Source organism: Athene cunicularia (assembly GCF_003259725.1).
Source record: "Athene cunicularia isolate RWA chromosome 4 unlocalized genomic scaffold, athCun1 chr4_part3, whole genome shotgun sequence".
Taxonomy (NCBI): domain Eukaryota; kingdom Metazoa; phylum Chordata; class Aves; order Strigiformes; family Strigidae; genus Athene; species Athene cunicularia.
Window position 1 is genome coordinate 19,876,825 of NW_020799100.1, and position 13,615 is coordinate 19,890,439.

The following is a 13,615-nucleotide window of genomic DNA, read 5'->3' on the forward strand; positions in this document are numbered from 1 at the left end:
GTTAATGGCCTTAATTTCCTCCTTTTCCTCAAGGTCTGAAGATTTGATTGCTGTGGTGAGAGTATAAAAAAGAACATTATAAATCGAAACCTGTCAGAGATGGTCAGAATGAGAAAAGTGCTGATATAAAATGTTAAGGGTGCATAAAAGTGGAAGACTTCTGGCTCTTGTTCTTACCTTGCTTAGGAAATATCTTTTGGATTTACATCATAGTAAATACTATTTATTTTCATGAAATGTACACTGTATGGCACTGAATCAAAGAAAAGATATAATAGATATGCTGTATTCTAGTATATCTGGAATAATTCCATTTGTTGTAAAGCTGTAAAGGTATTTGCTTGCATTTTGTATGTGAGGAAAACTGATGATCCAAAAGAAAATTATGAAAAAATTAATCTGTATCCTGGCAGTATGCAGGGTTTAGTTACAGCTCATAATATAAGCAGTATATCAGTGAAAATAAAACCGGTGTATAAAAGCAATCATATTACGGGGCTTTGTCCAGTAATTTGGTATTTGCTACAGTTTTAACAGAGGCATTTATGGCACTCATTACTTTAATTTTATTTTTTTTTGCATCAGCAGAATATCACTATAATTCTGGCTTGAAAGGCACTCTGGAGGTCATCTTATCCAACCTCTTCTGCCCCTCACACAGCCTTCAGGAGGGCAAATTCGGTCAGGTTACTCCAGCAAGTTTTTGAATGTCTTGAGGTATGGCAGTTCCTCAGAATCTTTGATTCACGTCCTCGTGTTTGAGCAGACTCATGGTAGGAAAAAATAAAATCCTGATATCTAATCCGAATTTTCTGTGCCTCCTATTTCCTATTGCTGTATTCCTCTGTCTCTATCTTCTTCACATATTTCCAGGCTCCTCTCAGCCTTCTCCTCCAGGCAGAACGACCCCAGTTTTCTCAGACTCTCCTCAGGTGTGGTTGTGTGGCCATGTGCTCTGCTGCCCCCCCTTAGCCATCCTGGCAACTTCCATTGCACTGGCTTGAGGATGTCCATGTCTTCCCTGTATTGGGGAGCTGAAAAGTGGGTACACTATCACACCAAAACACACCAGAGCCCCTAGTCATTGTCGAAGGCACCATTATACCACACACTGTACAAGCGTGGGACAAAAGGATAGATGGTTTGTGTCCCTCTAAGCTAAATGACTGGTGATACTACATGGAAAAAGCTAGAGATGGCAGTACCTGACAGTGGTCTAAGAGCAGTTAGTTGGCACAATGTGTAGTGTCATTGCCATATCATCAGCCTAGCTGTTACCGAGTGTTTTACACAATAGGGGAAAAAATAAAGGGAAAAACATCAGTGCTATCTGCATGAGTCTCTTACAAACGAACAGAGTAGATTACATATGAAGATGTGTGAACGCACTTGATTGGAAATGGAGCAATGGAGTGATTTGGTAAGAGTCGGGAATAAGCATGTCAGAAGTGATTGTTCAAATGGGGATGTGACCTTGAATATTAAAGCAAGCAAAAAATAGTTTTGGGAAGTAGAAGTCTTGATTGTAAGCTAAGGCAATGAGGTTAATGATACAAACAGGTCAACAGATCAGAAAATTATCTTTTAAAACATATTCTTAGTGAATAAGGTAAGGGATGGCTCAGTAATCCAAATGTTGACAGTCTGGTCACCTTAATGTTGGAAGGGAAAGATTAAGTCTTTGAAGACACAAAAGGACAATCTGCAAATTTGGGGGTGTAGGGTGTGTGAGAGCATTTGGAGAAAGAAATGTGGAAATGATGATGGTGGAGTTGCGTGCTGGAGTGACAGTTAGTGTAGCCTTAATTACAGTATTGAAAAAAAAAAGGAAAAGATAACCTCTAAATGTGAATTTGCTTGATATATTATGGTGACAATGTTCATAGGCTGCCTTTTGAGATAAGATCCACTATATTTACTCTGTATTGCATGACAAAAATGCTTGTGTCAAACATTGACAGTACTTCTGTATTTGATACTCTATTCAGTGATTAAGATACAGCTTTGAGTCTGTATTATTTTCCATATGTTTTAAAGTCATTGAATGAAAAAATCTTTTATCTTTATTTCTAGCTCCACATCAATTTATTTATCACACGTTGTAAAAGGTGACAATTTTTTTAAGATCTACATTTAACAAGGAAGCTGCTTCTCAGTGTCCGCCTAGTTCTGTGATTCTGACATCGTTTATGGAAGCAGCTGGTTTTCATTTGTCTCTTTGAATTACCTTTGTCAGAACTTACACGGATAAGGGTCAGGACATGCATCCCCATTATGGAAATCTTCCCCTTCAATTCTTTTTACTGTCATTTCAAGTAATCACAAAACAGACACACGTTCAGTTGACATTTATAACTTTCGCATGTCCTATGTGAAAATATTTGTGTGACTCATGTACTTTCCCCCCTGCCATGATGGTAACAACACAGTAATCTTCATAAGATACTTTTTGTTATTGCATCATAGGAAATAGTCTGGAAAGAATTTTATTCCTAAATTTTCTTTCTTTCCTGAGGCCATTTAAAGAAAGCTGAATATTTGCAAAGCTCTTATAATAAGACATGTTTTTAACTGTTTTCCAATTAAAGTAATAAAAATGTGTTCAAGGTAAATCAAAGGGAGCTGTTAGATATTTTGGATAATAAAATTCTCCTTCAGCAGGGTGGTTATGTTGCAGAGATTTTATTTTTCAGTTTACTGTTGTAAAATTAATTTGTTTCAATTTTCAACAAGGTACTTCAGCATTCCATTTTGCTGACTTGAAGCCAGCCTGTTTCTTGCATCTGCGATAAGCAATTAAAACATTTATACTAAATACTTTCTGAAGTCTTGAAAAATTAAACATGGGATAATAAAACAGAAGCTCCTTCTAGCATGGATGGGATAAGAAGTACTGTAATGACAATATAAGTTTGTAATATTTTTAAGAAATCTGTCGTATTAAAGTCCAAAAAATACTGAATGTGACTTAAGTACAAGAGGCAAAAAAGTCAAATGAATGATAGCCTCTTTCATTGTTACATATAAAACTTACATACAAAAGTTTATGAGTTGACAGACATGGAGAAAGCATTTTGGGGTTTTAGTCCTACCATTGTTGGTTTTGAGACTACAGGGAATTTTACAAGCGTGCCCTGTTTAGAAATGAACAGTTTTGTGAGTGGTGAAGCTCATGGCATCCAGTCTCTCATAGGTCTATTTTTTACCGACTAACAGATATGACTACCATTTTTTCCCCCAGTTGAAACATTAATTCCTTTTTTCTCTCTCTTTTTCCGTGCTGATACTCCTCTCCAAGGGAGGTACAAATAGTCTCCATCTTCCTTATCAGGGTACCTAGTTCAGTGGAGCAAATAGGAATGTAGTGTCTTTGAAATTGTGACCACGTCAATTTTTGTTGGAGCTGACCTACACATTGAGAAATACGTAGGTGAAGCAGAATGCTGTGTACATACACTCAGACAAAGGAAAATCTTGCAGACTTCATTTATATTTTTATTTATAGCATAATATGATGGGTTTTCTAATACCCCTCCAAAAATTAGAATGTAGTTCAATAGGCATAAAAATGCTTTAAAAAAGCCCCGCATAAATTCTTCATCATTCGTTCAGGTGTCAAATATTCTTTATGATTTGTTGGATATATTGAGGTTACTTTTTCTGCAACGTGCCAAACACAAAACACATTTTGGAATTTTAATATCATGTTACTGAGACTGTTTCAAAAAAATGCAGCAAGATTATATTCCAATTTTAAAATGAGGGATATTTCTAGATTAGAATCTGTGCCACATAAAATTGACCTTTGACTTTAACAAAGATGAATGGCTATGCATAAACCCAGCTTCTTCCAGGAACTGGCTAAATAGGAATGAGTAATTACTTGTATCAAATAGAAGTATCACTCTTTAGACTAGTTGCTTTTTCTGCTCTAGTTACTGTTAATGCTAAAATACATCTTGTCCCTCCAAGATTTAATCATAATACTGTAGGATTTTCTTTTTACTTCCACCAACTGATTTTGAGTTATATATGTAACAGTCAGTTACAGATACATTGAGGTTATCAAGAAAATTGTTTCTAGAGTTATTCTACTGTATATCTTGAATTCTTGGAAAATTTAGAACTGTTTTCTTTTGTGTGACAGCTTGAGCATTCAAACTTTGCCCAAATCCACATCTGAGGATCTGTACTGCCATCCACCATACATCTTTAACTTTATTTAAGTTTTACAGGATGTAGCCACCGGTTTTTGGAAACTTAATTTTGACACTTACTTTTTGTATATTCGAGGCCCTCCTAACAGGGTTATTGAAGGCATGATCATCTCTGATTTCTTTATTTTCCTTATACATGTTCTGCAGTGTGGGGGGGAAAAAAAAAATCCACAAAGAACTTGTGTGTATAAAGTTCTTCGTGTTGCCACGTCAGTCTCATAGCTCCAATATGAAGTGATTCATATATATCTATTATCTTTGTGATCTCCTAATTAATCTCTGCCATGTTCCTCTGAGTTCCTGAGAGAAGAATGATAAAATTAGGTCACATTCAATTTTTTGTCTTTCCTATAGCAGTTACTACTATTTTTTTTTAAAAAAAAAAAAGTATTTTAATGATGGTGTTCTAATGTAAGAAAGATTGGTCAAAAGTGTCACCCTGGATGAAGTGAAATCAGATCCAGGAGTTTGCCAGTCATGGACTTCTGAGTCTGGTGGGATCAGAGATAACCTTGCCAGATAATCCTCACAAGTTCTCTAAGAATCCTCAAATTATTCCCATTAAAACACATCTATGCCAGATGAGAAAAGTTTAACTCCAAGCATGAATTGAGAGGCTTCCAAGAACCTTTTCAAGACTTAATTTAAAATATCATTGAGGTGGAGGGAAAGTGAAAGGAGGGGGGAGGAGAGGTTTCCGCATGCAATAAGGTGGGGTGTTCACAGCTCCAGGTTTTTGGAGCTGTGAAATCCTGGGAGTATTACCATGTTAGCAACAGTATTATCGAAATTTTCTAATTATTTATTAAGTAAAATGAATTATATTGTTTAAGTCTTCTTCAGTGTTTTAGTGCTTTTTAGTTGTGAGAATATACTGAGATGACTTACGCTTGTCCTGTTTCCTCTTTTGTTTCTGTGAGGCTCCTTTACTGCCGCTTGTCAGAGACCAGATTCTAGGTTTGCTGTACCCTGCTTTCATATGATGGCACTTACAAGTCTTGTAATGAGGATAGAGCAAGTCAGAATATTGCATTAAGTGGGCATTACGGTGCAGCTATTACAGGGCAAAAGTTGCTTTAGTAGAAATCTATGTGGAGTCTCATATGAAGTTATTATATTGCCATTACAGTGTCAAAGCAATCTCTAAGCTAGTCCATGGAGACCACATTATTATGTCATGATAGGAGATTATGCCTTTGCACTAAATGGTTTCAGAATAAGTCTATAGAGACCTAATTATATTGCTATTGCTGCTTGAGAGGATTGTTTAACAGTAAAGCACTTTCTGTGGAAGCTCACTTACAATGACAAAATAAAATGAAATGATGTCAATGTATTTTCTGCTTTAAAAAAAAAACAAACAAAAAAACCAAAACCAAACCCAACCACCCAAAATCAATTATCATGTCAAATTAACCCATAAATACGTAGGAAATGCTGAATTTACAGTCAATCTATCTTAACTCGTGACTTCCTGTAACTAAAAGATACAAATAAATAAGTCTTTCCCACAGCAAATAATTTCTTAATTATGAAAACTGGTTTTATTCATACGATACTACAGTAACTCTTAACAGTCAATTTTATGCCCCTGAACTAATGATATGATTGATTTCTAAAGGACCAGCACCTGTTCCAAACTATTTATTGCATCCGATGTTCCTAAACAGAACTTTTGATTGAAGTGTTAAGTGGACAGTAGTAATTTAAATTACAAATTTATGCATGGTTCTAAATGGACAGCTATTACCAGATTAATTTTAATACATTTTTTTTTATCTTTATCCAGAGAGAGAATAAAGTTATGGCTGTGAAAAATAGATTGATATTAATAACAATCTACACAAAAGTTTTCCCAAGACAGAGGGTAAAACAAAGATGAGATCAATGCTTGCAAATGTTTATTTAGAGTGCCTCTCAGACTATGAAGATGTTATTCATTACCTGTTCTATAGATGCAGTGTCTCCTTTAAATTGGTATAGAAAATCAATGCCCTGAGTAGGAGAAAAGACACTCTCCTCTATAAATCACAAGTATAGACTTTAGTGCTATAAATATAGTTCAGAAACAATGAAAACAAAACAAGTATCTCTGCTGGGTGTTTTTAGTTCATAAGGAAAAAGTGTAAAGGTTTTCTAGAATAACATGAGCTTGAAGTCAACCAAGATTCAGATAATCCTGCAAGAAAAAATAAAATCTAGAATTAAGTTCATTAAATATTCCTGTGCAGGCATTTGCCTGTAAATAAACATTTCAGTTAATATATATATATATGTATTTTTTAGCAAGTTTCAGTTTATAAACATCTGCTTTTTATATATATAGTTGACGTCTGTGTATCTGTAGAAGTCTTCTGTCTCTTAAGTCTTCATCAGCTAAGTGGAGGAAGCTGAAATGAGGCACAATTAGTTCTACAAATTGAAGAGTTGGAGAAAATTGGTTAGAGTTAATAAAGCTGGGGTTTAGAGAAGAGTAAAGGGAATATAATACTCATCAAGTAATCAATCAACCTTAGCACATACAGTGCTAATTCTGTCTAATATATCTATTTTGGTATTTCTAATGTATCTATCACTGTAGTTTCTAGATACCATGTGTCAGATTTAGCAAGCCTCATTAAACATAGTATAAAACTTAAATTCAAAATAAGGCAATAGTCGTTTTCTGTGCTACAGAAATTCAATAATAAAGAAGAAAACTAAAGAACGTCTTTATAGTTGTTATATATTAAATGCACATAAATTCATCACTTGATCAGATACTGAAATTTATTTATGTATTAGATCATTTATGGTGGTCTGAAAAATTAGACGGATGAAATAATCTTTGATCTGTAAAAGCAATTGTTAAGGCACGGCCAAGTGTAGATTTTGCAACTGCAGAGCTCTGCTCTACAGAAGCTATCATAGGAACATAATGATTTACCAGTAAGCTCCTGGTGACCTTGCTACTGCATAGACTACCGGATGACAAGGAATAACATTACTTATATTAAGACTAACACATTAAGGAAGGCTGTGGTAGTGGGAAAGATCTGGTAATGACTGTTGTGTAAAGGAACAAAAAAGGTATGGTGAAGGGTAGAGGAGTATGGAAGGAGATATTCTTACCACTTGTGTTGGAATTTAACATAGTTATTGAGTAATAGCAAAATCACTATCAAGTAATGACATGTAAGATATCACATAATGGCATAAATCTTCTCAAAGGAATATGGATGGAATATTATCATTATAATAAAAAAAAATTAGACTTGGCTAAAAAAAAATGGAAACTCCCCTTTAGGGACAAATCTGGGAATGATCAAGGACAGATTAAGAAAAAGAGTCCCTCCTTTAGCCTGTTTGCAGCAATGTACTCAGAATTTCAATGAATGAAGATAACCTCTACTGTCACTTAAAATGATGTCCTGGATGGAGGAAAAAACCCAAAATCTTAACATTTGACATAATTTGTGTAGGACAGTACGATCAAAACAGTGAGTTTATTAAAAACATTTACATGCAGAAACATTAATTTTTACAAGAATCTGTATCATGTTAACCCACACCCCCCACACCCTCCCAATTAAATACAAATTTTGTTAAGGAATACATCCTCATAGTACTTGTGATGTCATTTCAAACAAATGATCAGATCAAACACTCTGATCCTTAGAAAGCATGACAAATGTTAGCTTTCTACAGCCTCTTGACTTTCATAGTTCAATATTGTAATTTAAATATGTACTCACTTATTCATCATTGGACCCACAGATCGTACTCACAAGTAGATATCTGTGCTTTGCTGCTAATACACCTGCGAGATCCATACCTATAGGTGCTGAAATAAGATGGGTCGTACCTTCCAAGTTTTGAGTTTGTCTTTCCAGTACCCACACTGGAGTCTTCTCCCACCTCCCAAAGCTCATGTTAACTTTAGATCCAAGAAGTTTGCCCATGCTTTGCAAAGTGTGCTCTTAATGCACATGGTACTGACATTTTTCACTGACAGTACGAGCTCTTTGGGTTCTGGGAAGAGAATAGGTTCAGTTATCTACCAAATCAGCAATTATAAGCTAGAGAACTACTGCTCTGAACTGGAGAGACAATAATGGCTGCTGCAATGTTCATTAAGATATGAATCTTTAAAATGAAAGAATTCCTGTCAGGAATCTAAATTTTACCTTATTTTGTGAAAGACTACTTATGTTTGATTTCTTGTTTCCTTTTAAAATTGTCTCTTGCATCTAATCCACTGATTTAAGTTGTGCAATGAACACAGTTTTTCAAGACAAAAGATTTCATAATGATCCTACAGAAATATTCTGATCCTTACCTCCTGAAATAATGATCTTTCTGAAGCATTCGAAATTATTTTAAGAAAAATATCATAATTACAGAAGTCATTATGTGTGTAGCTCAGATGTAGGTTACGTTAAAAAAAGACTGCAAGGCTGATGACTGAGAGCTGAGGAAATGCTGGTGTTAAGGTTTAACCTGAATTCTGTTAGTGCCTAACTTTCAGGGCCTTCATGTTGCAACCTCATAGGATATTACTTCATGTATGATGTGAAGGTACTCTAAGCAGTCACTTATTTTATTGGAAAAACGTTAATCACATAAGAGTTTGACCACTAAATACTAATTTCTGCATGGGATATTGTGGGATTGGTACCTTCTAGATCCATGGGTCAGCTCTTAGAAATCTGAGCTATAAAATACAACTTTCTTATTGCTTTTAACGTGTGAGAATGTAAGCTTTTGTAATTGCATGGTATAATTAGATTTTGCCCTAGTATAATATCTAGTCACTTTTAAAAATGTAGAAAATGCTCCAAACTAGTTAGAAAAATCTTCTCTAGGGTCAATGAAAGAGTTGTTGCATTCATTCTAATGTACCCTTTCCAAAACGACTGTCTTACACGAACTGCATATCTGATGTGAGCTCTGTCCAGCCTCTTCAGTGACTGGCAGCACTATTTAGTCACCCATGATGTTGGGGAGGTCTGAGACAAAGTATCTTGAAAGCCAAAGAGATCTTCTCCCCCCCTTTTTTGGTGTATTATGGTATTTTTTATTATTTGTTATTTTTAGAATGTTTCCTACTTGAATAAACGTGATTGAGAATGCAGAAGCTGTACAGACACTAAATCGGTTATTTGCCAAGGAAGTTTTAACTATATTACCCTTGAAATTTTATATATTTGAATGTATCACTTTTAATACAAAACTCTAACTTTACCCATAAAAGTCTAATTTCTGCCTGATAAACTCTCAAATTAGTTTCAGATAATTGCTTTTTCAGTCTTCTCACATACATCTACTGTCAATTTTTTACAGCTCACTGAGCCATTTCAAATTATGTCTGGTTTGTCTTGCAAAATAAAAATGAATGATTAAAGATGTTAGGTGCTCCTGTATCCAAACCTTTTTTTTTTTTTTTTTTTTTTTTTTTTTTTTTCATATTTAATGTCTTCAGGAGTCGTGCTGAAAAGAAAAAGGACTAGTTGTGGTATGCTGTGCTATACATTATGTAGTCTATATAATATGTTGCCTAATGCTTAAGTGTCAGGTACACTTTCAGGTCCTGCCCTTTCTGATCCACAGTACCTGCATTCGCTATGCTAATGTACATCTGGTTTGCAAACAGGCTCAGAGATCCACACCATGGCAGATTTTACAGTTATCTTTTTAGTAAAATTTCTAAAATTGTGGCAAAATAATGCATGCAATTTAACATCTCTTCCATCAACACGCTGCTACTAGGAAATTTTCTGCATATTAGTCTTCTTGTTTATTGTAGTCTTACATGTTTGTGCATTCTCTTTGTCAATCTGCTTTCACTATATGTTGACTCCTTTAAACTCCTGAGCCTCACTTTTACATTACGTTAATCTACGAGACCTGCAGTATGTTTGGATGTCTCTTGTAAGCATTGCACTTCCCTCCATTTGTGATTTTTATCAGTTTTCAGACTCACAGTTGAATAAAAGCCTTATCAAATTAATTCCTTTGTAATGGCAGTAGTGGGGGTAGAAAACTGAACTGGCTTAAAGAAAGGTTCTGGTAAGATTTTTAAAGCATTTCTATAGATCTGGGACCCTTCTCACTGATGTACAAAACTTCATCTAAGCTCTACATTCTTAAAGTCAGAGTGGGTTATTAGAAGATTTTCCTCTGACATTTAATAGGCAGATATGCACTTCCAGACAGCTGTTTATTAAATTCTAAACAAATATGTCTGTGTATTTATATAACAGAGATAGTAGCATCAAACCATATGCTAAACTGAAAAATAAAATTATTACCCTTGTTGTCACTGTCTGTAACTCATCAATTCTTACACTAAAGTCTCTTAGTAGAATTATTGGCACTTCAATTTCTTCAGGACCACAGCAGCACTTAGCCTCTATCCATTTCAGCTCTATCCACCTCACAAATAATTATGTATTAGCACAGCTTTCTGTCAGGTTCATCATGTTACCTTCTGTGTTTCAGGAACAACCCTTGCATTATGCCCCCGCTGTCAGCCTGCAAGTCTGCCTCTGTTTGGGGTTACGAATCCCAAACATTTGACGCTCTCTTCATTTTTGCATCTTTATTCCTGCAGATTCTGAAATTTTTTTTCTCTATATGCTCAATCTCTTCAGCCCACTGGCCTTTCAAGGGACAGAGTTATTTCAGGACAGTCTTCAAGTAAGCATGCAAGTTGTAAGCTTAAGCGGGTCAGAGGGCAAATGCAAGAGCTTCATGTGTGACTCAAGTCTGCTTAGACACTGGAGACTAGGAAATTAGGCAATATAAGCAACTCACAACAAGTTCTTGTTTATTTTGTTCTGGACTGTTGGTATGTGTGCACTGTGTCATCCTGCAAAGTAGAGAGGGTTGAGGGTGGGTCAGTGCGAAGGACCAAGGCATCCGAGGTGCACTGTCATTCATCCGTAGTTCATGCTCTACACTACAAAACACTAATATGAAAATCAAGCAGCTCCTAACTTCTTCCTTTTATTCTGCTAGTTATGAAGAAGTTTTGGAAATACTTTGACTTGGATTTAGACTTTCAACTGTGTTTGCATGAGAGGACCTTGCATTTATTTTTAACATTTAAAATATTTTCCATTAGATTTTGTTCTTGTAGGCATTTAATAGAAACATAAATTAAAAAAACCCAGTTGCTTCATTTTGAGAGATTAGTATAAACTTGGAAGAATGCAGTGATATTCAAAACATTATTGCCAAGTAAGTGGAGAATGAAATGTTACTTTAAAAAAAAAAAAAACAAAACCAAAACTTTTCTACATTTTTTTTTTCCTTTGGAAAATATCATATAAGTCCTTTAATAGAAACATAAATGTTAGTTTTGGCTTTTTGTCTTATTAAATATAATAAGCTAATTGTTGCCAAAAATTTGATCTTCACTATCTAACAGTTATATTAATTGAGTGGTTAAATGCTTACTCAAGACATCCTACTAATCTTCTGCAGACAGCAGATGTAGAATGTGACAATAGCTATAATACAAGTGACTGCAGATGGTCCAGATTCCTTTCTCTATCCTAAAATGTACTGTAGAGATCCTGTCACTTTATATAGAGAATATTCTGTGATTTAATGCCTGTTCCTTAGACCTTGAAACACCCTGTCATACGGTTTTTACATAATTTGTATTTTCCCTTCAGTATACATAGGAACATTATTTTTTAGAAAAAAGATTGAACTTTAGATCATGGTTCAGGTCATGTCTTGGTTTGCAATGAGATCAACTTATTTGTCTGATCTCTAAATTTTAACATATACTCTCTGGATCCAAGCACCAGTGCAATTAATGATTTTTGTTGCTAGTCTCATATAAAGTGTGAATGTAGATATCATAATTTTTTTTAAAAAAATGAATATCATACAGAAAGGCAAAATCATCAGTCTGAGATTTCACTAACTACAAAAATTAGCCAGACTAGCAAATTCCAGTTTGTGCACAAATTGGCAATATACGCTTAATATGAAATTTTACTGTACAGCATAGTTTCTAAGAGTGTTCTCCCAATATCCTGACTTGCAGTAAAAAATAAAAATCTGTTATAAAAGTTTGGCATTTCCTGTTTTCAGAAATTCTGGATGTAAATTTCACTAAAATTTAGTATGGCATTTTTTTAAAAAAGCTGTTTATAAAGAAACATAAGAAAATCCATAACGGAGTACGGTCACAAGTTAGTTAACAGAAACAGATTATTTTCTTACAGACTATATTTTACATAAAATGGTATTAATGCAATATATATTTTATTTGTGAAGTCTTTACTATTCATTCTTTGAAAGGAGAATGGATGCAGAATGTATCTTTCAGGCTTTTCTGTATTTCTGCTTTTATTCTCTCAGTTTTTAGTGCATAGCAACACATAACTCAATAACATCTGGAAGATGTTTTCTTTTGCACTTCTTTAATCTCTGTGTGATAGAAACAAGCTTCCCTAATCATTATATTCCACATTGTTGGAAAACATAAGAGTATTTTGTTTGTACCACTCTTAATCACATTTCTCTTTTTGTGTTGGGTAATATTATGTATATTTACATTGTGTTTAATCTGAGATCACAAAGATCATTAAATAGTCTTGCTCTGAATCTATATAATGTAAATAGCATAAAAAGGGGTGGGATTGAAAACTCTTTTGAAGAAATGTGAATCTAAACATCTACTAATTTGTGTGAGGGTTACTGAGTACTTACTGAATTATAAAAAGGTCTCGTAGCAGTAATCTTAGCGTTATTTAGAACATGAGGACAATTTTCTGATGCAACTACTTTAAATTGACTGTCAAAAAATTAATCACTATGAATAATAATAGTTTAGTATAAATTAATTTCTGATTTAAGAATTATCTTTATTGCTTACCATGACTGATACAGCTTATACGTATATGGTTTATACATATTATTTCATATGTTAATGAGATAAAAAGAATGGGCGAATTGGCACTTTGTGTGTACTCAGCATTTGGGTCACAATGAGTATAGACTAAACACCATGATATTCCTCCTTTCTCTAGAAATAAGAATTGAAATGAGATTACAGTCCAATTATCTGGCATTATGCAATATGTTTAATTTTAGCATTACATGCCTTCACAAAAGAAAAAAGTCATGAAGATTCTGGGTAATACACTACTCTTCCAGTCTACTTGCTATGTTAAGTAGCCTATGAGATTCATAATGAACAGGAAAACACCTAAAACATGATAAAAACTAAAGCTGATTCTGAGTTAAATCAACATAGACTGATAGTTCTTAATAAAATGAAAACTGAACCCTTTATCTAGAGCTTTCAGAGAGGTTATTGTCCATTCTCGCCCATAGGGTTTGCTCAATTACGAGGTGTGTTTGGGGGTGGGTTACTTTGAGAGAGACTTCCCCCCCCC